Consider the following 26,790-nt stretch of genomic DNA (forward strand, 5'->3'; position numbering starts at 1 on the left):
GTGGCATTTGTGGCTGTAAAGCTGTTAGATTAACTTAAATGCAGCTGTAAATGGACTGAGCACAGCAATATGGTATGGCAATGGTGGCTGGCTGTATCATCAGCAATGAGGAGCTGGTGGCTGGCTCCGTAGGATCACCACACAGAGGAGCCAGCTCAGACGGATTCCAGAGAGGTGCGGAGGTAAGTGATCCATTCCTCCACGGACGCCAATGGGGCCGAATTCCAAGAATCATTGGGGTCCATGGCGGAATTCTCCAACAGCAGGAAGGGGATGTTGGCCACCAGCCTATAGTTGCTAAATTCCTCTGGGTCCAGATCAGGCTTTTTCAGGAATGGCCTGACTACCACCTCTTTTAAAGAGGCTGGCACCACTCCCTCTCTCAAGGAGAAATTTACAACCTCCTGGACCTAGCTGGACAACCCCTCCTTGCTTGATACAGCAAGCCATGAAGGACATGGGTCGAGAACACAGGTGGTCGACCAGCTTTGGCCAAGCACCTTGTCTGCATCCTCAGGCCTCAATAACTGAAACTCATCCAATAAAACTGGACTCAGTGGCGCTCTGGACACCTCTATGAATGGAACTGCATTATTTGTGGTGTCCAATTCATTATGAATCTGAGTGACTTTATCCTCAAAATGCCATGCAAATTTGTCACAGCATGCTACTGAGGGCTCCACAGTTTCTCTCCCTGGCCCAGAACGTAACAGGTTGCAAACCACTCAGAAAAGCTCTGCTGGACAACACTGAGAAGATACAATGCTGGTGGAAAAGAACTGTCTCTTTGCCACCCTCATTGCCACAGAGTAGGCTTGACAATGAGCTGTAACCAAGGGATGTACGAAATACTCACCTGGCTCTACGCCGGGGCATCTGCGGTGGGGGGGAGGCACTTGGTTCCCCCCCCCCCGGAATCCTCCCTAGCCAGGTCCACTCCATGGCAGCTCCATGGAGCCGCCAGCCAGGGCTGGCTGCAGCCAGAGTTCCGGCTGCCCTTGCAAGCAGCTGTATTTACGTAGCCTATCACAGTAAAGGCAGCCACACAAATGGCGGCTGCTAAGCCATTTGTGCCCCTGCTCTTTGCCATGATAGGCTACATAAATACTTACGTAGCCTATCACGGCAAAGAGCAGGGGCACAAATGGTGTAGCGGCTGCCATTCGCATCCCTTCTCTATGCTGTGATAGGCTACGTAAATACTTACGTAGCCTATCCTGGCCGCAAGAATGCAAATGGTGGCTGCAGCAGCACGGCTGCGGGCGGCTGGGAGACCAGCTGGAGCTGCTGCTGGAGCCACTGCCACCGCTGCATCCACCCCAGGTAGTTTTAAGTTCCGTCCCGGAGGGATTCTGAAGGGTGGTGGGGGGCAGGAGGCCATTCCACCATGGATTCCGAGGGGTCGGATTCTTTAGAATCCAGCCTCACTGGAATCCATGACGGAATTCTCTGACATCCCTACTGGTAAGGCTGCCAGGAGCCATCTGACTGGGGGAAGAACCAGAAGAGGGGATAGCTGTAAAGTAACTAGCCCCATTTCTGCTCAGCTGGCCTGTTAATCCCCCAATGCCATACCTCATGCCACCCCTGACCACACTTATAGGGGCATCACCCCCCCCCCCCAGTTACCTAATGTGTTTCCAAAGCCCATTTTAAAATATAAAAGTGTAAAATGATATAAAACAATATCAAAGACAGAGGAACATCTAAGAAGGAGCAAATTAACATCTACATTTGCTCCTTTGATCTTGTCCTTCAAAGCTGCTGCCCTCTGCTGCTGCTATGTGCTGCTATTGGCTGGTTGTGCATATCCCTGAAAAAGCAGTAGGGCGGGTGTGGTGTGTGCTCATCTGTGCATCTCCAAGTGCTACGTGCGCACTTAGTGTTGCACTTTGGGTGAGTGCAACACTAAGTGAGCATTGCCTCTGGCAGCCCCCACCCTTTAATACCTGGGGAAGAGAAAAGTGGCTGGTCAGTTGATGATGGTAATATGACAATGCAATATTTCTTGGACACCTTTCAGGGCAGAAGCTGTCCCAAGGTGGCGTACAGCAATACAACTGATATGATATCAAAAATGATAAGGACTCAATAAAAACAGTCACATATGGTGGTTTTTTGATATTTTTGTCCCACCCCTTTTGCCTATGGCCATGCCCACCACTGGAATGCAGCCCCCCCAGGGCTTCCCTGAAATGGAATTTGGCCCTTGGACTTTAAGAGGTTCAACACCCCTGCAATGTTTTAACTAGGGATGGATGGGCCACCCTGTGCCCACCCCACACAGTGCTCCCCAAACCCCCAGGACTTACCCAACCCAGGTGAGAGGTGCAGGACGGGGTGCTTGGCAGCAGTACACAGGCATCTGCTCCCTCATCAAGTGCCATTTGGCACCCAAATGGCTGCTCCTTCTTTTCCATAAGTAACCGATCTAGACAAATGGGGGCCTTAAAAGGGCAATGTCTGCAACATTACAGGCTCCTCATGTGTAAAACAGGAGTACTAATTGGTTGCTTTTGACCAGGTCTTTGTTCTGCTCTGCTGGCCAGTTTTAGAGTGTTGTGTTAGAATCCTGATCTCTAGTAACCCATATGCAAATCTGTCTACATCCCAGTGCATTCTGAGCCTTACATCTGGTTCTGATTGGCAGACGTCAGTGTTCTAGTAAATAACAAAACAGATCCCACAAGCCTGACATCTGCCCATCCCTGCTATAGGAGATATGGATTATTCTGAGATAATCACAACATGATTTTTTGAAGGTTCAAGGCTATTAACTTGATGGAAAACATATAGAGGTCCACAAGGAACAATATATTGAGTGCTTCAGACTTAATTAACCTGCAGAAAAACAGATGCAAGCTAGTAATAATTGCTGTAAAAGCATCGTCATTAAGTAAAGATGCGAACATAATAGGTACAAACCATGTGTTGCCCATTGCATCAATCCTGACACAAAGAAACATTCTTATATAATTATTTTTCCAATTAAAATAAACCTGTCTAAACAACAGTTGAAGCTGCCATAGTCATTTGATGTTAAGAAAAGCAAACTGGTCCCAGAAGAGCAATGTAGCAACATCTGTTTTGTCTCATCTGCTTTCTGTCTTTGCTATGGTTGTTGGTTGGATCTTTCCAACAGGTCTACTCTTTTCCTGTTGACATCTTGACTTGACATTCCTGACTTCACATCTGCTCATGTACCCACCCTGTCCTCCTCTTCCTTCTACCCCCTACCCAAGGGCAGGCATGGGCAAGCTTCAGGACTCTAGGATCTACTTTTTTTTAGAACTCCAAGATCCACCAAATGGTGCCTGGTGCAGAAGACATACACGTAGCCCAGGCATTTGTTTTGAGTGACAGAACTGAATAGGACACACATAAATTCCATGCAAAAATCCACTCCTGGTTGCCCCAGACTTTCTTCATTTCAGCAGCATGAGGGTGCAGCCATTTTCTTGCTGCTATTGTTAAACTAGTGGGAGTTAGAAATCCTTGTTGATGTACTGTAAATCAATCAGAGATCTACCAGTTGTTGTTGTTGTTGTTCAGTTGTTAAGTTGTGTCTGACTCTTCGTGACCCCATGGACCATAGCATGCCAGGCCTTCCTGTCCTCCGCTCTCTCCCAAAGCATGCTCAAGTTCATATTCATTGCATTGGTGATGCTATCTAGCCATCTCATCCTCTGCCGTCCCCTTCTCTTTTTACCTTCAATCTTTCCCAGCATCAGGGTCTTTTCCAGGGAGTTTTCTCTTCACATTAGGTGGCCAAAATATTTGAGCTTCAGCTTCAGTTTCTGTCCTTCCAATGAGCACTCAGGGTTGATTTCCTTTAGGATGGACTGATTTGACCTCCTTGCAGTCCAGGGGACTCATTAAGAGTCTTCTCCAGCACCACAGTTCGAAAGCATCAATTCTTCGGTGCTCAGCCTTCCTTACAGTCCAGCTCTCACAGCCATACGTTACTACTGGGAAAACCATAGCTTTGATTATGTGAACCTTTGTCGGCAAGGCAATGATGTCTCTGCTTCTTCCTATGCTGTCTAGGTTTGCCATAGCTTTCCTCCCAAGGAGCGAGCGTCTTTTAATTTCATGGCTACAATCTGTGGTGATCGTGGAGCCCAAGAAAATAAAATCTGTCACTGCTTCCATTTCTTCCCCTTCTATATACCTGGAAGTGATGGGGCTAGATGCCATGATCTTGGTTTTTTTAATGTTGAGTTTCAAACCAGCTTTTGCGCTCTCCTCTTTCACCCTCAACAAGAGGCTCTTGAGATCCTCTTTGCTTTCTGCCATTAGGGTGGTATGGTCTGCATATCTATGGTTGTTGATAATTCTCCCAGCAATCTTAATTCTGACCTGTGATTCATCCAACCCAGTGTTTCTCATGATGTACTCTGCATATAAGTTAAATAAGCAGGGTGACAATATGCAGCCTTGTAGTACTCCTTTCCCAATTTTGAACCACTCGGTTGTTCCATGTCTGGTTCTTACTGTTGCTTCTTGACCCTCGTACAGGTTTCTCAGGAGACAGGTAAGGTGGTCTGGTACTCCCGTCTCTTTAAGAATTTGTCAGAGTTTGTTGTGATCCACACAATCAAAGGCTTTAGCGTAGTCAATGAAGCAGAAATATATGTTTTTCTGGAATTCTCTTGCTTTCTCCATGATCCAGCAAATGTTGGCGATTTGATCTCTAGTTCCTCTGCCTCTTCGAAACTCAGCTTGTACTTCTGGTAGTTCTCAGTTCACATACTGCTGAAGCCTAGCTTGTAAGATTTTGAGCAGATAAACCTTTTGTCCACCCCTGCAGTAGATTGTAGGACCTCCAGATAGACAATCTAGGGTAGCTTTCCCCAACCTGGTGCTCTCCAGATGTTTTGGGCTACAGCTCCTGGCATTCCTGACCATTGGCCATGCTGGCTGGGGCTGATGGAGTTGAAGTCCAAAACATCTGGTACTGGGTTGAGGAAGGCTGAGCTAGGTGAACCAGCCCATGCACCACCAGAACAGTTCTCTGTGAAGAACCTCAGAGATGTAATGCCACCTGAGAAGATAAGTGGTTTTGCTCTGCCACTCCTCAACAGTAGTTCTTCAAATGGTCCTTATGTCCATTTGAGATCAAAACATCTCCCCTCCTATTTCAGCTGCTTTAGTCCCTCGGTATATCAGGAGACTTCTTATGGTGAGAAAAGGTGCTTGTGAACCATAGGGCCAATGGTCTTGGACAACATCCTTATCCACCAGCCCACTAGGCCATTAACCATGCAAACATCACCCTCAGTCATCAGATTCTTCCAGAGCATTCTTCCTGAGCTCTAGAAGAAACTAGAGACAGACCACCTGAACTGATCCACTACCCTGACAGAGACATAGACATGCAGCAATATGGATGCTCAGAAGGTAGTGATAATGAAATGATAATGAATCTCCATGAAGACTTGAATGGCTTGAATCTCCGTGAACACTTGTTTTTGTATATTGCTTAGAAATGTCTTTAATATAAGTGATTGATAAATACAGTCAAATAAGTAAATAAATAAGATAGGTTACTTCAAATACCTTAGAGTAGCATTTATTATGCTGATATGAGTGCTTTGAGATTTGAATTACACCATAGCCTGTTGATAGAAAACTGAGACCTCATACCATGAGGTTCTCCATATGTCACACAGCATAATTGAGGGATTCATGAAGCAAATATTTCTAAAAAGAGGAGTAGGGTGTATCACATTTTAGTTTTCCCTTCCTTCCTTTGGCTACTTGTTGCTTGGTAACATGCTACATTCTATCATGGCCATATTTCTGAATGTAAGAGATGGGGCTGTCCTTCAGGCATACAAATCTGACATTAACAGCAGCCGATACCCTTTTCTTCATACCGATTTGATTTTAAACTAAGGTTAAGGGGGGAAAAATCTATATGGAGCCCTCTTTGGGTTCAGACTCTCCAGCCTACATTGTGTTTCTGTCACAGGAACGATTCTGTGAGGAGCTAATTAAAAGACCTGTGAATGTGTGAGGGTTAAACTCACAAGCTCTGCTCATTAACAGTCATTCACCTAAGAATATTTTCAGATAATTCTTTCCAGTGATGGGAGGGAAGAGAGGAATAAGACTAGACAACAGTTAAAAAAATATTTTGTTAGACCAGAGGAAATTTCTGTTCCACAATGATGGCAATATCTAATTTAATGAGAAGAGTCCTCCCCTTACGCTCCCTGTTTCTTCTTCCAGGAAAAACAAAACAAAACCAAAATCACTAATGAACACGCTCCCCTCCAAGAAACCCAAGAGGAATCAGAACCATTTTGTTAATTGTCTTTTTCCTGCTGTTTCCATGGCAATGCTGGCTACTAGGCTTCACCACAGAGTGACAGTCCGACAATTCACACACTGCACCCTTTCAGGCTCCTTGAATGGCAGTGAAAGAGACAGGACAGGCACCATTCAGGAAACATGTGATATCTACTCAATGCACTACCTTTCATCCACATCTTCCAAATTGCAGTTAATTTAATTCTAAACAAATGACTAAGGGGTACAAATGAGGATTAGAAGGAAAAGAACATCTTGAGCTCTAATGGGGACCGTTTGTGTGGAGGACAATTGAGCACTTTCTTCTGCTGCCAAGACTGCCGGATTGAAAGGTGGACTTTCCCTCTTCTTCTGGGGCCTTAATTTAGACTCTATATCAACAGTGAAGGAAAAGGCCGGCCCCAGCAGGCCAGGGCAGGGGGTGGGGGATGGCAGAAAATTCTTTGGGTGAACACAGTTTATCCATGTGGAAACATAAGAATAAGCCTTCAACGTTTTGTTCTGTCAAAATGTGCGACAGGGTGGTTTGTCAGGGCGCTGTATTTCCCATGTGCTGCTTCCTCCTGGAGAAATATCTGCTGCTTGCCTTTATAGCTAGGCCCCAAACTAAAATGTAACTTCTGCCACAATCAGCAGGGTTGTAGCAAAGGATGCTGGAGAAATTCGAGATGGACTAAAATGAGCTTGGATTTCTAAGAATCCAACCTGCAGAAACTGCTGCAGAATGACCCCCACAGGCCGTGAGGAGTCCATAGACTTTCAAATAATTATTTTTCTTTCCCCAAATTTACACATATAAATCTGTAGGAAAATATGCAAGTTTCTGCTGAGGAAACATTGAATGGAATGGGGGACAATACGCTAAATGTTACGTACTAAAGTCAATTATGTAAGTATTTACATAAACACTTATGTAATTATTTACATATTTTTCTGCATGACAAAAAAATTAATAATATTTGCGTCTGTCTGTGGCCAGATGATGGAACAAAAGGCACCTGACAATCTGTGAAACACAGACAGAGAGGATTTTACACAGTCCGTACATCCCTAGTTGTAGCCAGCCTTTCTCACTAGATGGGGCTGCCACTTTCCAGGTGGGGCTTCAAGGAAGATTGGAAAATTCAGTGATTTCTTCATAGCCAGGTCAAAATTACAAGTGGGGCCTGCAACAAAATGTTGCAGTGTGAAGTGTTCCAGTCCAGCGTTCCAATCAGCCATCCATGCCATCCATTCCATTTCCCCTCCCCTGGTTGTCCGTCCCACCACCAAATGTTAGTTAGCATTCCATGGCCAGTGAGCATCTCAGTCATCATTTGGCTATTTGTGTCCCCCCCTTATGTTTCCCCACTAAAGTCTGTTTTGTACTTCTTTGAACTTTGGGGTTCCCCTAAGCCTGCTGATACCTCCCTCTTGTGCATGGGTAGTGCCATTTTGGCTACATATGGATCCATACTCACCTCTGAAATGTGGAAATAGAGGGCATTATAACTCTGTTGCCAAACCCAAAGAGCACAATGTATTTTAGGGAGCAATCTTTTTTTCTTTTCTTTCTTAAATTGCAACAATAACAAAACAAAAATGGCTGGGGGATAGGAAACAGAACTAACACCAATAAAAAATAACACAAAAAATATCTAGTCGCAATAACGCCATAGACAACACCATCAATTTAAAAAAAGAAGAGAGAAAAACATTCAACAAAGCATGCCCCAGGAGTTATAGGTCTTTTTTCTGTTTAAATGTACTTAGGATTGCACCTTTAAGGCACAATCCTATGCATGTTTAGACAGAAAAAGTCCTACAACTCCAAGGATGCCCCAACCAACCATGCTGGCTGGGTCATGCTAGGAGTTGTAGGAGTTTTTCTGTCTAAATATGGGTGCAATACTCTGTGGATACCCAGCAGACTCCCAACTTGGAGGCTGCCAAGTATCCAACGAAGGGCGGAAGACAGTGGACGCCTCCATGCTCCAGTCGCCCTGTATTTCTGCTAGATGGGTGATTTCATCTATCTAGTAGTGACACCTCTGGGGGGGGCTGGGGGGGCTATAGGATAGGTCATAGCACAGCTGCCCTGGTCTCCTCTGCTCCCCACTCCCAGGAACACCCCTTTTCCCCATCTTCATGCTCCATTTTCCTGCAAGATTCTCTCTGTGCTGGCTATGAAGGGGGATGGGTGGGACTGGGGAGTGCAGTTCTCTGGCTCTGAGGTCAGTCCCCTGTCTCCGACCTCAGAGTAAGGAAAGCAAACTATCCTGGTCCCCCCCCCCCCGATGCTGTCTGGGGGCATAGGATTGCTCCCTCCATGTCTGAAATACAGACACTGAATAAGAACATTTATTTTAAGTTCAGAATCTTTTACTTCCTTATAAGGAACACCTTCCTTAAATAAACAATTACTTCCTGAAGTTATCCCTTACTCTGTCACATTCACAGGCTTGGCAAAAAAGTAAATAAAAAAATACTTATCTTACCCAAGACCACTTAAGCATGATAAAGGTGAGAGTGATGTTGGAAAAGAAATCCACCCTGAGGTAGAGTTGCAAGTGGGGTGGGGTCCCTAATGTGATTCAAGTGGTACTTGGTAAATGTTGGCTCAAAAGTTTGACACAGCCCTTAATGTCAGCAATTGGCTTCTTCATTTTCATATTATTCTTAGCATATAACAGAAAATATAGGAGGGTGAACAAAGGAAGAACATCTGAACTTAGAATTGTAAGCATGGTCAATCGAACTGTCTTCTGCATTCCTAAACAGAGCACTCTCAAACAGATAACTTCCTAGCCATTGAATGACTTTGTTCCCTGCAAATGCTAGTCTCCAATCCTGTTGGTAATAATAATTGGCCCACTCATCTCTTATTAGACTGCCCAGTGATGACAGAAAAGTAACCTAAGATGATGAACAGGTAAAAGCATTTTCCTCACGTTCAACCTTTGTTACCTTTTCTCTTATCATTTTAGACCTTTATATTATAATGCAGTCTTTTGGGGTAAGCATCATGCATATTGATAGTGATGATGAGGAAGAAGAAGGAGGAGTAGGAGGAGTAGGAGTAGGAGGAGTAGGAGGAGTAGGAGTAGACAACCATTGTAAAGACATTTGGTTAGGCTAGAAATCATTTAGCCTTGAGTATAACAAAATATGGTGGCCAGGTTATTAACATGATGCCCCATAAAACAGCCTCTTTCACAGGCTCTCAAGGACCTTCATTGGCTCCTGGACTGATTCTGGGCACAATTCAAACTGAAAGTTTTGACCAAAATCTGGGATAGGAAACCTGCGAACCAAAGGCCATGTCATACGGCTTGCTTTGGTTGCATTGTTGTTCTCTGGATGGCCCGTCTAGGAACTGTTTCCCCTTCTGCTTTGTGGGTGGATGTCAGAAAGAGGTAGAGAAAGAGACAGGCCTCCTACAGGGTGAACCTGGTGGTGGTGGTGGTGTGCGTGTGTGTGGTGGGGGCAGCGGTCCAGGTGTGTTTCTTTGGGATGTATGAGAAATTAGTTTCAGTTCATTTTTTATCAGTATTTACCAATTTGCACTTTCTGAACATAGTCTCATTCTGACACAAACTGCTGTAGAAGTCTGTGCATTTCCAAGCATGCAATGTGATTTGCAGACCCCCCTCCCAAATGCATTCAACAGCATGTGTACTTTTGAAAAATGCAAACACATTTGCACTGGTATTTGAAAAATATTTGGAATTTGTATTTGTATTTGCATTTCAAATATTTGTATTTGAAAAATATGCCTGAAAAAATGTGTACTTTTGAAAAATGCACACACATTTGCATTAGTCAACAGGAGAAGAATACATACATTTCAAAGATGCACACAGTTGATGCGTACATTTAGAAAAATATGTATGAAAATATGCACAGATTTTCATGAGAAAAGAAAACAAAAGAAAACAAAGCTCACAACCTGATACAGATGTGAGTCGGGACAGGGCTTTGAGATGGAATTCAGAGAACTTTGGCCAGCTTGAGTTTTGCTGATTTGTACATCCCTAGTGTTCCTTGCAGTGAGCTATTAGTAGGGTCGTAGCAGGGAGCCTGGAGGAAGAGAAGGACAGCCCAAAAGAGGGGAATGGAAGAGAGAGAAAGAGAGAGATGGGGTGGCAAGAGTGGGGGTGGGGACAGAATGGGGGAATCATCTAGGCTTGATTGGGCTAGAAATCATTTTTGTACATTTCAGAAGAACTAAATTTGTTTAAAAGGACAATGAGTGTCCTTACTGTTATGTATTCAGTCAGGGTAAAGGAATGTAGAGTTTCTGCATATAGGATCTTTCAAGCCTGGATCCTTTATGAATCTACCACTACCTCTCAGGAGGAGTAAAGGAAATGGAAGTTTCACATCTTTGATTCAATACTGATTGCAGAAGCATTTTGTGGGCCAAAGATGATTCATATGATGAGTAATTTCATTTATCATTGATGTACTAAGGTCATAAAAAGATGACAGTATTAATCAAGACATTACATTTATTTCTATCTTCTTTTAGGCACAAATGTTCAATAGCTTAATTCTCCTCTTTCCATCACACTCCAAATGGGCTTTTTCCTGAAATTAGCTCAGGCGTATCTTGACTTTAATAACAATATTAAAAAAAAATCAGCCATTTGCTAAGCAAAACAGTGTGTGTGTGTGTGTGTGTGTGTGAGAGAGAGAGAGAGAGAGAGAGAGAGGACACTGACATTAAGCACCTATTTGCTGATTGTAAAAGAGATAAATGACTCCCCAAACCCCACTCTATAGCCAAGGCCAAAATCTGACTTCAGTGTTTTCCTCCTTGAGCAGATGTATGGTTTTGAGTTCACTTATCTTTTACATCCATTCTTCATTTTCCTTCTCTCTGTCCCTGCATAAGCCATTACAAGATTAATGTGTCCAGGTCAAGGGCATAATCTTCAGCTCAGGCTTTAAACAATGATGGGAGTAGGATCAACCTAATGATCCAAAAGAACCATGGAACGAGTTTCAAGAGCCCACGATGGCTTTAGACCTTCTTTTCTCAGACAGTAGCCCTTCTCTGTCACAGAGTGAACTGCGTTGGAAATCGAGGAGTTTCTTTAAAACATTTGCTCATATACATATGATATCATATCATATACATGATAGGGTAAGCCATTGCGTACTGTGAAAAAGCACAGCTGTATTCATAACTCTCCATGCAGAGGAAGTGATGTTATGCCAGGTGCTGCATAGAGATTCACCACAGTTTGAATCTTTGGAATGGGTGTTATTTTCTAAAACCATTTTCAGCTGGAGGCCAGAATGCAAAGGATTCAAATCTTGCAATGGGAAAGGCCAAAGTAGTATAGAGTAGGTAGATGTGGAATGAGTTCAAAGCCTTGTTCACCCATGAGCTCAGTAGCAGGGCTTGGACAGCTCGCTACCTTTCAACTTCCTTGCTTGCTCATATGATCATTTCATTGTGTAGTGTGTCACCCAGGGCAGGACTTTGGAACAGCGGTCCAGGGCTCTGCTTAGCAGAATGAGCGGGGGGGGGGGTGTCCCCAAACACAGCACAGCTGGCCTACCAGATTATGAAATGAGTGCAGTAATACACCATGAGTTGGATCCAGATGTACGCCAGATGAAACTGCTCTGGAGAAAGTGGACCCCCCTGTCTCCTTCTTCCCACAGCAGCCCCTGCAGACCCCTAGAAATACTACATGGAAAATGGGGTGAGCTGTGGTGTAAGGGAGAGAGCAGATCCCACCAAATTGGGCAAAGGGACCTTCTGTGAGGGTCCCTTCCTCTTGCAGAAGGTAGATCCTGGATCTAATACATTGCCATCTAAAGTGGGGTAAGACCATTTGAATAATACACATTACCATACCAGATTCAGATGAACCCTCCACCCCCCACCTCCACAAGACCATGATGGCCCAGGGCATAGTGTGAAGGCACATGAGGCAACCACCTTGCTGAAGCTAAGCAGGTTTGGGTCTGGTCAGTGCTTGGAGGGGAGACCACCTGGGAACCAACCACATGTAGCCACCTTGAGTTCCATGATGGAAGAAAAGTGGGATATAAATGAAATAAAGAAATAAATGAAGAAGACCAGTCTAAAATTACCTAAACATAATACTGGGTGAGTGTAAGAAATGTCACAGGACTTCATTTTTGGGATGGCATTTGTTGAGTATGTGCAAAGCTAAATTAAAAGCTCTTTGAGTTAGAAAGTTTTTCATCTGCCGTCTGAAATCCTGTCATGAGAGGGCCAGAAGAACACCTCTGAGGATGGAGTTCCAACAGTGGTGCCACCACCAAGTAGGCCTTGTAGCCAACTGCTGTAATTCAGATTGAGAGGGCTCTCACACACCCATCTGTCAATGCATGATGATATATATGGGGTGAATGGTAGGAGGCATTCTTTCAGATAAGCAGGAACTAGGCTAGATAGGGCTTCAGAGTTCAAAGAAAGGACTTTGAATTGAGTCCAAACCCTAACAGATAAAGTATAGATCTTTTAAGGCTGGTTTTATATCAGGGGTGCAGAGCCAAAATGGGGGGCGGTGACTCAGCCTTCCATGGGGGTCATCCCAATGCTGGCAGGGGCCATGGCCTCCTGATGTCATTTGCTCCTTGGCTGAAGAGTGGGGTGGATCTTCCGCCCAGTCACTGGGCCAGGGGCCAGGCTTGGTGGTGTGTAGGCAGTTCCCATTAGGGAAGTCCTGCATGGAGTGAAATTGAGCTGGATGGGTCCCCTTCAGTCCTTCAATAGAGGACCAGAAGGGACTCAGGTGGCTCTGCCCTGGCTTTTCCCACCCTTATCCCAAGCGGGGAAGAAGGTGGGGAGTGCAAAGCTGAACCAGCCAAGTCTCCGTTGCTCCTCCTTCAGTGGAGTGAAAGGGACTCAGATGGCTGTGCTTCACTGCATGTGGGGCTTCCCTGACTGGGAAACCCACCTGCGGCAAAGCAGCAGTGTGGGGGAAGCTCGGTATTTGGGATGCTTTTGGAGAGTGCTGCTGAGTCCTGTTTATTTCTGCATAGATCTGCAGAAGCCTTGCCCTGCTTACTTTTGAATAGACTTAAAATTGGTAATGTCTGGTGCTCTTCAGTAGTTCTCTCTCCTAGGAGCAGGAACATTAAAAGAGGTTTGGTGGAGTGTTATCTGCTCTAATTGGCAGTGACACTTAGGTAGACAGAGCTCTCTCCCATCTACTGCTACCTGCTGGGGCCAGAGTCCTAAGGCATGACCAGAAAGCACAACCTTGCTGACACTTGGAAGGAAGACCACCATGGAAATCTATGTATGCTGCCTTGGTTTCCATGATGGAGGATAGATGCTCTCAGTGTTGTGGTGGAGCCAGGACTCACAGGGTTGAAGCGCTGGGACATTTTGGTTAGCAGGGATGATGATGTCATCTGCACACCCCTCAGGCTTCCCTCTTCCCTCTGAATTTAGCTTTAATCTTCCCAGTAGCTGGGGTGAGGGTGGGGTAGCGGATTTACCCAACAACAATATATTGTTGTGAGTTATCCTGGTTGAGGTACAGAATATTTGGGGGTGGCTTGGTCTGGAATGGGCAATTAAGACCAATCAGCATTACAACAGACCTGCTCCTGGTAGAGATGAAAACTGCTAGAACTGGTTTGTTGATATGGATCAACACAGCTGCATGCATTTTGGGGCTCACCCTAGGGACATGGCTATGGGGTCATGATGAGTGCCTTTCACACTTCAAAAAATGACACTACACCACTGGATGGTATATAAATGTAATAAATAAATTGTAACTTGTGCTTGTCTTAAATGGGAAGTGGGGCATGAAGTGGCTCTCCAGATGTTGTTGAACTCCATCAGCTCTAGTCAGCATTGAGGGGAGTTGTAGTCCAACATCTGGAGGATCCCATATACATACGCACAGGGGTATGTCTCACTCTTGATGTGCACTGAATTAGAGTCGCTTTTCTAGAAGCAACCCGAAGCATTAAATGAGCTGTTCTCTCTCTCTCTCTCTCTCTCTCTCTCTCTCTCTGTATAATATTTTCCACATTATAATGATTAACCTGAACTGAAGTAAAAAAAAATATATATTGGCAATGAGCCAAATTCTAGACTGTTATTCCCATTTCTCAATAAATAAGCTCCAGTTTAGAGAAGGATGCTGCCTTGTGCTTTCCCTTTTTTTCAGTAGAAAGTACAGGCAGCTCTGCTCTCTCTCATCATCTTCTTAAGTAGACAGTGACATGGTGCCACCATGTGGTGGTCTTAATAAGAACTATTTCTCAGAAATCTGAATGCCTTCTGAAAACCATTGGTGGTAATGGTGGGGCTATCTGGCTCTGAACCATATGTCATACTTTCCTAGAGAGTCCAGTCACAGTATATAGTTCTCCCCATAGGCAGGATCCTCAGAGATGGTCAGAATAATGTCCCCAAGCCTTAATAAGCCAGTGACCTTGGGCTGATATTCAACAAGTCTCTGTGAAACTTGTTCACAGTACTAGTGAACAATTAGCCTCTGTACTAAATCTTTCCCATAATAGCCAATGGTTGGATTCAGACAGATCACATGGGTTTAGTTTTGCTGCTGCTCATGTAAACATTTAGCCTGCTTCCGCAATGCACATAGATGATAGAGTCCATCACTGATGGAACCCCTTTTAGAAAAAGCTATTTTCATTGAGTGCCTGAACTTCACAATTGCAAAAGTCAATGCATAAAAAACCTTAAGGCTGCCTTCCATGAGAAGACGTACTCTGCTTGAGGAAGTCTGTATGTCTGATTTTGGGGGCTGACACTCCCCTGCCTGCATCATAGCTCGCCTCATTCATCAGGGTCTCCTGATGCGCTGTGTAGCATTTTCAGGGGACTGGAAAGGCTGCCATGGGAAAGAGGGGGTGGAGAAATCCACTTCTGTCAGCACAGTTGATCTGGCATAAATCTGGTTCCAATCCTTAATCCAAAGCCACCTAATATGGCTATTATATTTGAGCTCCTGCTGGTAGAGATGTTCTCTTATGCTATTAACAGCCATGGTGCTTGGTCATGTAAACAGGCTTTGACAGTTTTGATAGTAGTTAACATCAACAATGGAATTATAACTTACTGTAAAAAAAAAAAAAGTATGAAAATAACTGAGGATCCTCTAGACAAGATGACAAGTTCCATATTCGGATTAGCTGATGCAGATATGATTCTTTAAAAAATGTAAACATGATTTAGTGTTAGAAAAGCAGAGTGGGTGACAATAAACTGTATGATTTACAAGGTTTGGAGTACATACTTTCTCCAGTAGTAACCATTTCTGTTTAAGGATTCAGGGCAGATGCAGTAGAAAGCCATTAAACATACAACATGCCCATTCTCACGCTTATAAGGAAATGTTTACTGGAAGAGAATGCCTAATAAAAGGACACACTAAGGTTAGTGTCATGGAAAGCTTCAGAAATGTCAGTAACGAAGGCCCCCATACTTTTTAATTGTCTTAAAGAGTATAGAGCAAGAGATACTTTTACCCCATTCCAAACTATAAGTAATGACAGTGCCACCTAGTGAGTAAACCACAGACTGATCTTTTCTCCACACAGTCTTGCTGCAGCTTTAATAATATGTTTGCCACATTAACTCGTGAAAAGCGTCACAGGCTGGAATCCATACGAATGATTACTTAAACTGTAATAAAGCCCCCTAAACCAACCATAAGAGAACGATGCATTCTAAAAGGTCCAGAGAGATTCCACAATGTTCTAAAGAGGGTTGCCAAGTCTTGAAAGAGAATAATTCTGGTGACTGACAATTAATGTAACTAACTAACTAATTAATTAATTAATAACATGCCTTAATAATTAATTATTAATAATGCCTTGATGGCAATTAATTAATTAATTAATTAATAATAATGCCTCCATTAATTCATTGCAGCTACAATTAATTATTACTTACATTGTAATAAAGCCCCCTAAATCAGCCATAAGAGACCAATAAATCCTAAATAGTCCAGAGGGATTCCACAATATTCTAATAAGGGTTGCCAGGTCTTGAAAGATATAATTCTGGTGACTTGGTGGACCTTTAGGGAAGAACTTCCTGAATCAGGGGTTTTGTAGAGGTGATTATGATGAACCCAGAATTGTGTGGGCCAGAGAATGGAGAAAGGAAGCCTGATACACAGCATGTAAGTGAAAAACAAAAACAAAAATCCTCACCTAAAATACCATGTGGGTGCGGGATCTGGTTTTGCCCCTTGTTTTCTGACAACTTCCTTGTAAGCTCCCTGTGCCCCATCCCCCAAGGCCCATTTTTTTCTGAAGGAAATGAATTTAGGTTACATAAAATACTAAAATAATTTTTTCACTTGTGCTCATGGGACCCACTGGTTTTAAAAATAACTCTAGAAATGAGCAGAAACTCTTGTTTCCGGATCCGGAGAGGTCAGTGGAACTCCCTTCCCCTTTCCAGAAACAAACATTTCTGTTCTTCGGGGTTTATTTTTTAGAATTGCAAAAGCCCTGATGTTCAAGCTGTAGGTTCTGTGACTGCACAGGCATGGCAGGATACTACCCCTGGTCATTCATCCTCCAGGTGATTTCTCCTGTACTTCTTTTACATATTCAGCTTATGGTGAAAGGGAAGGTGAAGCTTGAGTGTCAGCCTGGAATGTATAGAGATGTACATTCGGGTGTCTGTCACAGTCTGGCCATGGTCTTTGTTCAGAGGTCTTTCCAAAAAGAGAAGGCGGTGGCAGTGGTGGCGGCAGTGCTGTTTGGTTCATTACAACCTCCAAGAGATTCCTCCACCAAGAATGGGAGATATCTGCCCAATGAGGCCTACAAAACATGCAGCCCAATCTTCTCCATCTTCACTCAGAACTCCCACCAAGTTCAGTGGAGCTTACTCCCAAGAAGGGATGTATGGATTTTGTAAAATCTGTTCTGTCTGCATTTCATTGATTGCCAGGTGCCTTTTGTTCCATCGTTGGCTCATTGACAGAATCAGATTTTTCCCAGTTTTCTGAATTTGTACAAATTCTCTCTCTCTCTCTCTCTCTCTCCTGAATATGAAGAACTTTTCAAATTTTGGTAAATCCTTATAAAATAATTTCAGAAAGGAGTGTTTATAGAAAAATGAACCAAAACAAAATTCTCACCCATCTCACCAGCCCAGTTCAATAGATACAGCTATTCCCAGCATGGAAAGGACCATGTTGTACCTGCCTGCCATGTAGCTGTGGAAAATGTGGAGCCTGTCAGATAAAAAAGAGGTGGCAGTCCCAATTCAGCACTAACGTGGTTGAATATACAGGGATTCAAATCAATACTTCCATGAATAACGCATGCAAAGCCCTGGGCTATTGATATTAGGGATATCTTGGAGGTCCAGGGGCGGGGGGACTCCATTTTCACACAGATTGGTAGCTCACTGAGAGGGCAGGCCGCTGCTGGATGCTCTCTGGGTGCTCTCCAGGTGCCCACAGGGGAACTCACCGGGCTGTCCAGTGGCTCTCATGGTGAGCAGGGACTAGCGGTGGTGGTTTGGCAAGCATCTGGCTAGGATGGATTGTGGTGAGTCCGTCCATCCCTAGCCTGAATGGATGAATCTGTCCAATTCAGTTTCTCCCACATTTCCCCCCCTCAAATTCCTTTTGAGAATATTGAGAACTTTGCCCATTTTGGTAAGTTCTTACCGAAAATGAATAAACACGTATTTATTTATTTATTCATTCATTCATTCATTCATTCATTTCATTTCATTTCTATACCGCCCAATAGCCGAAGCTCTCTGGGCGGTTCACAAAAATTAAAACCAAACAGCACACAATAAAACAATATAAAATATATAGAACATTTGAACAACAATATAACAATACAACCACAATAAAACCTAGCAGCAGTGCAGGAATTTAAAATATAGATTTAAAACAGCTAAGCTAAAAGTCTAGAAAGCTAAAATACTAAAATGCCTGGGAAAATATAAAGGTCTTCACCTGGCACTGAAAGGAATACAATGTAGGTGCCAGGCGAACCTCACTAGGGAGCTCCTTCCACAGCCGGGGTGCCACAGCAGAAAAAGCCCTCCTCCTAGTAGCCACCCGCCTCGCTTCCTTTGGCAGGGGCTCATGGAGAAGGGCCGCTGAGGATGATATTAAGGTCCGGGCAGGCACAAATGCTCACCAATCCCTATTGAAAATACATATAGACTCCAATACAATTCTTTCTCTCTCTCTCTCTCTCTCGTGTAGCAGCAGCTAGGGGCTGCACACATGAAGCCTTCTTAGAAAAGCAGTAACCAAGCTGATCAGCTGTTGTGTAAAGAGGAACACAGGAAGCTGCCTTGTACTGAGTCGGACCCTTGGTCCATCCAGCACAGTATTGATGATACTGACTGGCAGCAGCTCTCTAGAGTTTCAGGCTGGATTCTTCTCTAGCCCTATCAGGAGATGCTGGGGATTGAACCCTGGACCTTCTGCATGCAAAGCAGGTGCTCTCCCACTGAGCCACGAACCCTGCCTGAGTCCTATCCCTCCACTTCACCCTCCAAAGAAGTGATGCGACAACTACTTTTTAAAAGAGGACACTGCATGTGCAGGCTTTGCATCTAAGTTAGGAAAAAGAATGCAACATGCAGTTGGTTCCTCTTCCAGCTTGGGATATGTGCTTCCCCCATATGCATGGCCTCCAGCTGGATCTGAACAAAATATTAGAAAAACAAAACAACATTAGTCCCCGCAAACCACCATATTTCCCAGTAAACAAAAGGGCTGCACTTTGCTAAAAATTGCATGGGAGGAGAATATTCCCATCCTAGTCTCCAGACAATTTGACTGAGGAAAGAAAGCGAGAGAGAGAGAGCAAGAGCAGAGAGAGAAAGACTATATTACTAGGACTGGCACGGCTTGGAGTGAGAAAGGTTCAACTTGGAAAATGAGAATGAGCAAGAATGCTTTTGTGCTATTGTTACTGCTGAGGTTCGCAGGTGGCCTTAGAAGAAGGCAACAGTTGCTATGACATTCAGTTGCACTCAGAGAAGATCTGAGCCCCATGCTTTATCAAAATATTTCAGATGTTTTCAGACATCTGGCCCACCTCCATCCAGAAGGTTTAGAATGGCTTTGAGATTAAAAACACATATAAAAGTGGACACAAGCATACATGGAAATCTCACCCTTTGTAAAAAAAGACAAGAAAAAAAAAGACACACAAAATACTATAGCCCTATTCTTACATATAAAAAGGGCTTAACAATTATTTTGAAAAGTGCCCAATCTAGGGCTTTGTCCCATTTTCAGTGAAAAGAATGTCCCAGATTGTGTTAGAGCCTACAGAGTTCCTTTAGAGTTTTGCTGTCTCCTTTGGTATGTCTAGGGGAAAATGGCTTCTTTATGTGGATATTTATTACATTTCATCTCATCATTCCTCCAAAAATTGCAGGTTGCCATGAATGGTTATTTCCCTTATTTAGTCTGTGATCCTGTAATACTTTCTTGGGAGAAGGTCCTATTGAACACAATGGGGCTTATGTCTGGGTAGACATGCATAGAACTGGGCTGTTAGACTTACAATAACCCTGGGAGGTAGGGTGGTCTGACAGTGCAGTCCTATACATGTCCGCTCAGACCTAAGTCTCATTGAGTTCAATGGTGCTTACTCCCAGGCAAGTGGGTATAGGATTACAACCTACGTTATTCACTCAACGTCACCAGGTAAGCTGGTGGAGAGCTGAATCCAGATCTCCTCAGTATAGGTCCAGTGTTCTAATCTCTATTGTTGGTTATGCTGGGTCGGGATGATAGAAAGTTGTAGCCCAACACATTTGGTGGGAGTCAGGTTGCAGAAGACCACACTATACCATACTGGCTCATAAAGAAGCTGAACAAATGGTTACACATGTATTTAGCACCAGGGACTGTGTAGTCTGTCAGATTTATTATTGCTACTCTGTTATTAGTGGCAGAGGCTTGATTTTAATGGATTAAAGTTTAGGAAATCAGTGCCCGCAGCCGCAAGCTTGTTCCATCTGGTCTGTAGGGTATCTGTTTCTGGCAGCTTGAACCTTGCTCAGAAAATTCACCCAGTTCTTTGTGATTCATAAGTGAAGTTCACATGGAGACTCTGTTTTATTTTCACATGCTTCATTGTTGTTTTTTCCTCTTCAAAATGAGGCAAGTCTGAACAGCAAGTCGGATCTAACATGTGCTAACTTCTTTCTTTCTTCCTTTCTTTTTGTAAAGTGGCATTTGCAATGAGAGGTTTTCCTTCCTTCCTTCCTTCCTTCCTTCCTTCCTTCCTTCCTTCCTTCCTTTGTATTTCAAGTTCAAAAGCCATCTTTTTGTATAGGACCCCAAAAGACTGGCTATATCTGGATTTTGTCACCGCTATTGCAAAAAACCTCACATTCTCCTTTCTCAAGTTCTCTTTAAGCTGTGTGAATTTCTTAATGAACAAGACTAATTGCATCAATTATCTAATGACCAGGTAGCTAGACAAGCTAAACTGAAATCCTTTACCCAATGTCCAAATGAAACCTAGCAATTAAGCTAAGGGGGGGGGGGGAGCTTAACATTCCCCAAACTAAAGCCCAAACTTAGATTCAAATGTTATTTATTAAATTGCTGCTCCGCCCCCACCCCTGCTCCATTAGAATGAAATGTATATTACTCCCACTTCACACATCAGAGGTTGGGTCAAAATCAATCTGTTGTATTTTCTGTAATTTGGTGTATTTTCTGAGTAGAAAAATAAATAATTAAATGGATAACCTCTTCCTCAGTCAAGTGAAGCTGAAATATTAGGCTTTAAGCTAGTTTAGTTCTAGCTTAGAGCCTAATAATTTAAGTCAACTGTTGTAAGGGATCCTAAGCATATATCTTTTGGAGTAAGTCTCATTAATTTCAGTGCAACTGAATTCTATGTAAGGGTGTTTTTTGTTTTTTAAAATTGCCTCCTAAATAATCTTTTCCCCCTTGAAATGGATGCAAAGCATCTGATCAACCAAGCCTGACTAGTCATGGAGATGGATGCGTTCAATTTCATACAGGTTCTCATTTCCCCAATGCTAAATTAGTACTACTCCAATTCTCCTTGGGATGGAGGAGAAATGTGTTCAGTTCGTATTTTAATGCTAACTTAACTAATTTTGCATTTTTGAACCATTATGCAGACTAAAATCTGTTACCCTTCGAAATGCACATGGAGTTTTCTAATTAAAATATGCATATTAGGGAAAATAATATTAGAAAATGCATTATATGAGGAAAATTGCTTTCAAAAACATTTATATTAGGCAAAATGCATCTTTAGGGGAAATGCTTATGAGATTTCATAGATAATTTAAAAAATTTAAAAATTCTCAAAGTCAGGTTGAACAGAACTTAATAGTGGAGAAATTATCTATGTTTGAGATGAACTAAATTTAAGACTGGAAAAATCAGAAAGTGAGAGAAACCGAAATTGACAGATTCATCTGTCCCTAGATTCTGCATTGGCCTGTGCTTTTTTTTTTTTTAAGGTCTGAATGAAAATTTATATGTATTTTTGTGTGCAATCTTTTAACAGCTGCCTTTTTTTACACATTCTCTCCAGATCTACATATTTTTGTGCACACTTTTGCATCTGTATGCTATGTTTCCTATTGAAGTGTTGTGTGTATGTACACTTTTGCAAATATACACATATTTGTGAAATTTTTTTGAAAAATGCAGATTAAAGAGTGTAATTTTCAAATGGTCTTGAAACCTATGGATGTCAGCAGCAAATTGCATTCCAGTTCTTGTTTAGGTTCCAGAATTCAGTATGTTTGCAGTGAAAATAGCTTTGGCTATTGGGTGGTATAGAAATGAAATAAATAAAAATGAAATAAATATGAACTGAATGGATTTTTTACTCATCCCTAAAGGTAGTATTCCAGTGCTTGGGAAACCTGGTTTTGCTACCTGGACATGACAGCCCAAACTGGGGATGTTGGAAGGTGTATGATGTACCCAACAAGTCACAATACAGAGCCATTTTGCCCATCCTTGTCTTACTTCTGACAGGAGGGACTGTCCGAAGCTCCATAGTAGAGCTCATACCTTGCATTGCAGAAGGTCCAACTTTCAATCCTTGGCATCTCCAGTTAAGCAAAGGGACAGGCAGGATGTGATAGGAAAGACCTCTCTCCTTTTTGGAGAGCAGTTGCTGGTCCAAGAAGACAACACCGGTATAGATGAAACAAGGCTGATTTTGTGTAAAGCAGTTTCTTCTACTCCTAAACCAAATCAGGCAGTGTCTGTAATGGAGATCACACACATTACAAGCAGTCCATTGCTTATCCCCAAGACCCATTCTCCTTCTATGACTAGGCAGGCTGCTATCTGAGACATCTTGTTGCACTACAGTTCCTCTCATAGTACGATAAGGTGAAATGGAAAAGGACAGCTGCCAAGATGGAGAGTGATGGTATTCCAAAACTGTAGAGCACAGTATGTTGGCAGCACTGAGCTCCTTCATAGGGATTCCTTCCTTTTCAAAAGTTTCAGGGTTTCTGGACCTGTATTCAGCTTCCCGCTCCTATGCAAGCAATGATTCTTCCCTGAAGTAGTAGGGAGGCCTTTGCACTTCCTGTGGGTAGCTAGCTGAGTGAAGAAATGGATGATCGTTCATGTTTACAAACCAGCCATGGGGAGTGAACTTGGCTACCTTCTCTGTTACATCAGCCCCCTCTATTCCAAAAATACACACAGGCACTTTACAATGGAAAGCCACCTTGGAGCCAATGTGGGGAGAATACTAATAGGATGTAGAATCTCATATATGCCAATTTATTTGATTTGGCTCCTTCCATAAACTGAACCTGCTTCGTGTCTTTCAGCAGCATATGTTTCATGCCCCCCTCCCCCCTCCCCCAGCTCACAAGGTATATAAGCAAAAAGGGTTATATTGTGTGACCTAATGCAGAGGTGCACATTATCTAGATCTCCAGATATTTTGGACTGCAACTCCCAACATTACTACCCAGTGGCCATCTCGGCAGGGGCTTATAGGAGTTGAAATCCAATAAAATTTGGAGATGTACCTTTGGCCCACCTCTGACATAATGGGCACTTTGCTAGCAAAATCTTAGCATCTTTTCTTCCCTCAAGCTCATTTAGTGGAACAGAATGGAAGGAGAGGCCTTGTAGTATGTGTTGTTGTTGTTTATTCGGTCAGTCGCTTCCAACTCTTCATGACTTCATGGACCAGCCCATGACAGAGCTTCCTGTCGGCCTTCGCCACCCCCAGCTTCCCCAAGGTCAAGTCGGTCACCTCCAGAATATCATCCATCCATCTTGCCCTTGGTCGGCCCCTCTTTCTTTTGCCTTCTACTTTCCCTAGCATCAGCATCTTCTCCAGGGTATCCTGTCTTCACAGTATGTGTACTGTTTTGTTTATAAGTCTAGGCAGATAGGGGAAAAGATTTTATGGATGGCCTTAAGGGCCATACTCCAGAAGGGCCATACTCATGAATGAAGCAGACAGACAGGGGCCCCTTAACAGAATGCTGAGTAGCAAATTGAACTCCAACACGTGTACTTAGATTCAACTGTTGCTTAGATACCTGTCTATGTTTTACACATCACTGAGAGCTAGCATGAGCCAGCAGATGTGTTAGATGTTTCTCCAAAGACCTGGGCTTATATGACACTTCATCAAAAAACTGAAAGCTGATTCAAATGTTTATAGAGGCATATGTTACACTCCTTTCCCAGGGTTCTACTTGCAGATTCAGACTAGGTATTGCTTCTTGGAAAACCATCAGATGTCACCACCACCACCACCATCATCATTATCATGATTTGCATAGCACATTCAACTGTTCAAAGATCTTCACATGCATTATCTAGTTGTAATCCTTATGTCTGTAAGACAATTCAATATGATTATCCCCCCATACTGCAGGTGGGGGAGACTGAGGCAGAAAGTGAGGGATGAGGGTGAAATTTGATTAGTTTGCTTCTTAATATGAAGAACCAACCAAATTTGCACTTCCTGAACTAAGACATGAACTTGAATGGAATTATCCTTCAGTTTTTGCACTGTCCCCAATATTGTGAAGCAGTTCTCTGAGTAAAAAATGCATACATCATGGAAAATTGCATGCAACAAATATGTGCACAAGGGAATGTTGTGTGCAAAAGGGCATATTATTAGGAGAAAGCACTTGCAAAAAACATTGCCTGAATTAGAAGGAACTTTGTATAAACATGCATGCAAATTTTTGTGCATGCATTTTTTAAAATTGCAAAGGGATGTGGAAATGGGATGGAATGAACTTGTAGCTGAAAAAAATGTAAACATTGTAGCAAGTGTGACAGACAGATCTATCCATCTCTAGCTGAGTAGAAGTGGTGAGGTCCACCTAGTGAGTTCATTGCAAAAGTGAGATTTGAACCAGGGACTTCTGAATTTGTACCTCAGTCATTTATTGGCTACACTGTACCAGCTTTTTCTGCATATTGGCCTTGTTCTTGATATGCAATGTGGTTTTGATGCAGGTATGTCTGTGCTTTCAAACACTCCCTTGTAGGCATTCATGGGGCAGTATCCAACTGTGACATTCCACAAGCTCAAATAGTGCTAGCGGAGCTCTGCTGAATCTTTCTGTTGCATTGCATAAGCAGTTGCCCATTACACTTGCACAATCAGTTGTGCAAGCAGTTGCACAACCAGGTTGCACAACAGGTTGCGCAATGTGTGCAAAGCAGTTGCATGACCAGTTGCACAATGCGTTTCAGTGTGGGTGGGTTGCACAACGGGTGCAAGCAGTTGCACAACCAGTTGCACAAGCAGAATGCTCCACAGGTAGCATAGCACAATGAGTTGCACAAGCATAATGGAAAACCTCTTGCACAACTATGCTTGCGCAAATGTAACTTTAGTTGGATTCTTCTCTTGTGCACAGTTCAGAACCTAGTATCTGCTAGTGCAACATCATTCTTGCTAATGGAATGATGCAGTTCGGTACTGACCTTCGGCTGCACAGTCCCACAACTGTTTCCTTCCACACAAACCTGCGCACTCACTCAGGCCATTGTGGAAGGCTCTGGTCCATGTCTTGCCATCAGAGGTGTGCTTGATAGGTACATGAGACAGAGAGCAGGGCCTTCTCTGTAGTGTCACCCAGACATCTGAACTCCCTGCCCCAGGAAACATTCTCTGATATGGTTTAGATGCCAGGTTAAAACATTTTAATTCCAGCTGGCTGATGGAATGGTTGTTGTTGTTTTAATCACTGGCATTTTTTCCCCTCCTCTTTGCTGGTTTTCTTTCTTTTTTTCTTTGTTTTAGCTGCTTTAAGTTGACTGTGTTTAAATTGTCAGGACTGTAAGCCATCATGGGCATTATTATGTACATGTATTTAAAATATTTAAATGCTGCTATTCTTCAGAAATGCATTCCAGGGAGGTTCACTATAGTACAACAAATAAAAGCACCACTCCAATAAAATAGTAAAATGCCGAGATAAAAGCAGCAGATAAACACTCACAGATATATCCTACTTAAAATTCTATTCATTTATTTATTATTTCATTTCTATACCTCCCAATAGCTGAAGCTCTCTGGGTGGTTCACAAAACCAGGGTAATTAAATTTTCAAAGAATTAGCCATGTTACTTTTGCTTGGGATGTTTGAGAAATTCATTTCACTTCATTTTTAATCAGCATTTACCCAGCGCACACCTCCTAGACCAAACACTGACTTGAACGCAATCTGTGGACAAAGTCCAGGCATTTCCAAGCTTACAATGTGATTCACAGACACCCCCCCGCCATGTTTGACAGCATTCATACATTTGAAAAATGTAGGAGTGTACGGATTCCCCACCGTCTGTTCCGGTGGGGAATCCATGGGAGGGGAAGCGATCCATTCCTCCCCCTGGAATCCTCCAGAGTGGTTCTGCTCTGCTCGGATTCTGGGTGGCGGCGGGGGAACTGGCTTGGGGGCACTTACCTTCCCTCCTGCCAGTCAGAGCCGTTCACCTCCTCCCTGTCCCTAACAATTGCCATGTCTTAAAAAAAAAAAGGCGACCGGGAGGATGTGCCCATAGACTTATACGCAAATAGAGTCATGAATCTTGTGTATAAGTCTACGTGTCCATAGGCTTATATGCAAGATTCACCCGTCTATTTTGTGTATAAGTCTATGGGCACATCCTGCTGATCGCATGTGCCCATAGACTTATATGCAAAATAGAGTGGTGAATCTTGCGTATAAACCTATGGACACACCCTCCCGATCACCATTTTTTTTTTTTTTAAGGCATGGCAATCAGCAGGGACAGGGAGGAGGCGAATGGCTCTGGCTGGCAAGAAGCAGCCGAGTGCTGTTCCACCTCCAGTCCTCCTGGAGCTGAGGTAAGTGGTCCCAATCTGCTGCGGATGCCTGAGGCCAGATTCCAAAGAATCCGGCCTCATTTGAATCCGCAGCAGATTTCTCTGACATCCCTAGAAAAATGTGCATGAAAAAGTGTGTACTTTGGAAAAATGTGTGCACAG

General features: G+C 43.2%; 1 long non-coding RNA gene across 1 annotated transcript in view; it reads right to left on the reverse strand.

Annotated features, from left to right (window-relative positions):
• Positions 1-26,352, reverse strand: part of LOC146345137 (uncharacterized) — a 44,052-nt gene extending 17,700 nt beyond the window's left edge. The window contains exons 1-2 of the long non-coding RNA XR_014791886.1: positions 26,246-26,352; positions 22,347-22,543 (exon numbers count right to left, since the gene is read on the reverse strand). This is a non-coding gene — a long non-coding RNA (uncharacterized LOC146345137). The remainder of the gene's footprint in view (positions 1-22,346; positions 22,544-26,245) is intronic.
• Positions 26,353-26,790: the final 438 nt, after the last annotated feature.

The sequence above is a fragment of the Heloderma suspectum genome, chromosome 5, assembly GCF_057233095.1.
Source record: "Heloderma suspectum isolate Gila_16-S chromosome 5, 16-S_ref, whole genome shotgun sequence".
NCBI lineage: Eukaryota > Metazoa > Chordata > Lepidosauria > Squamata > Helodermatidae > Heloderma > Heloderma suspectum.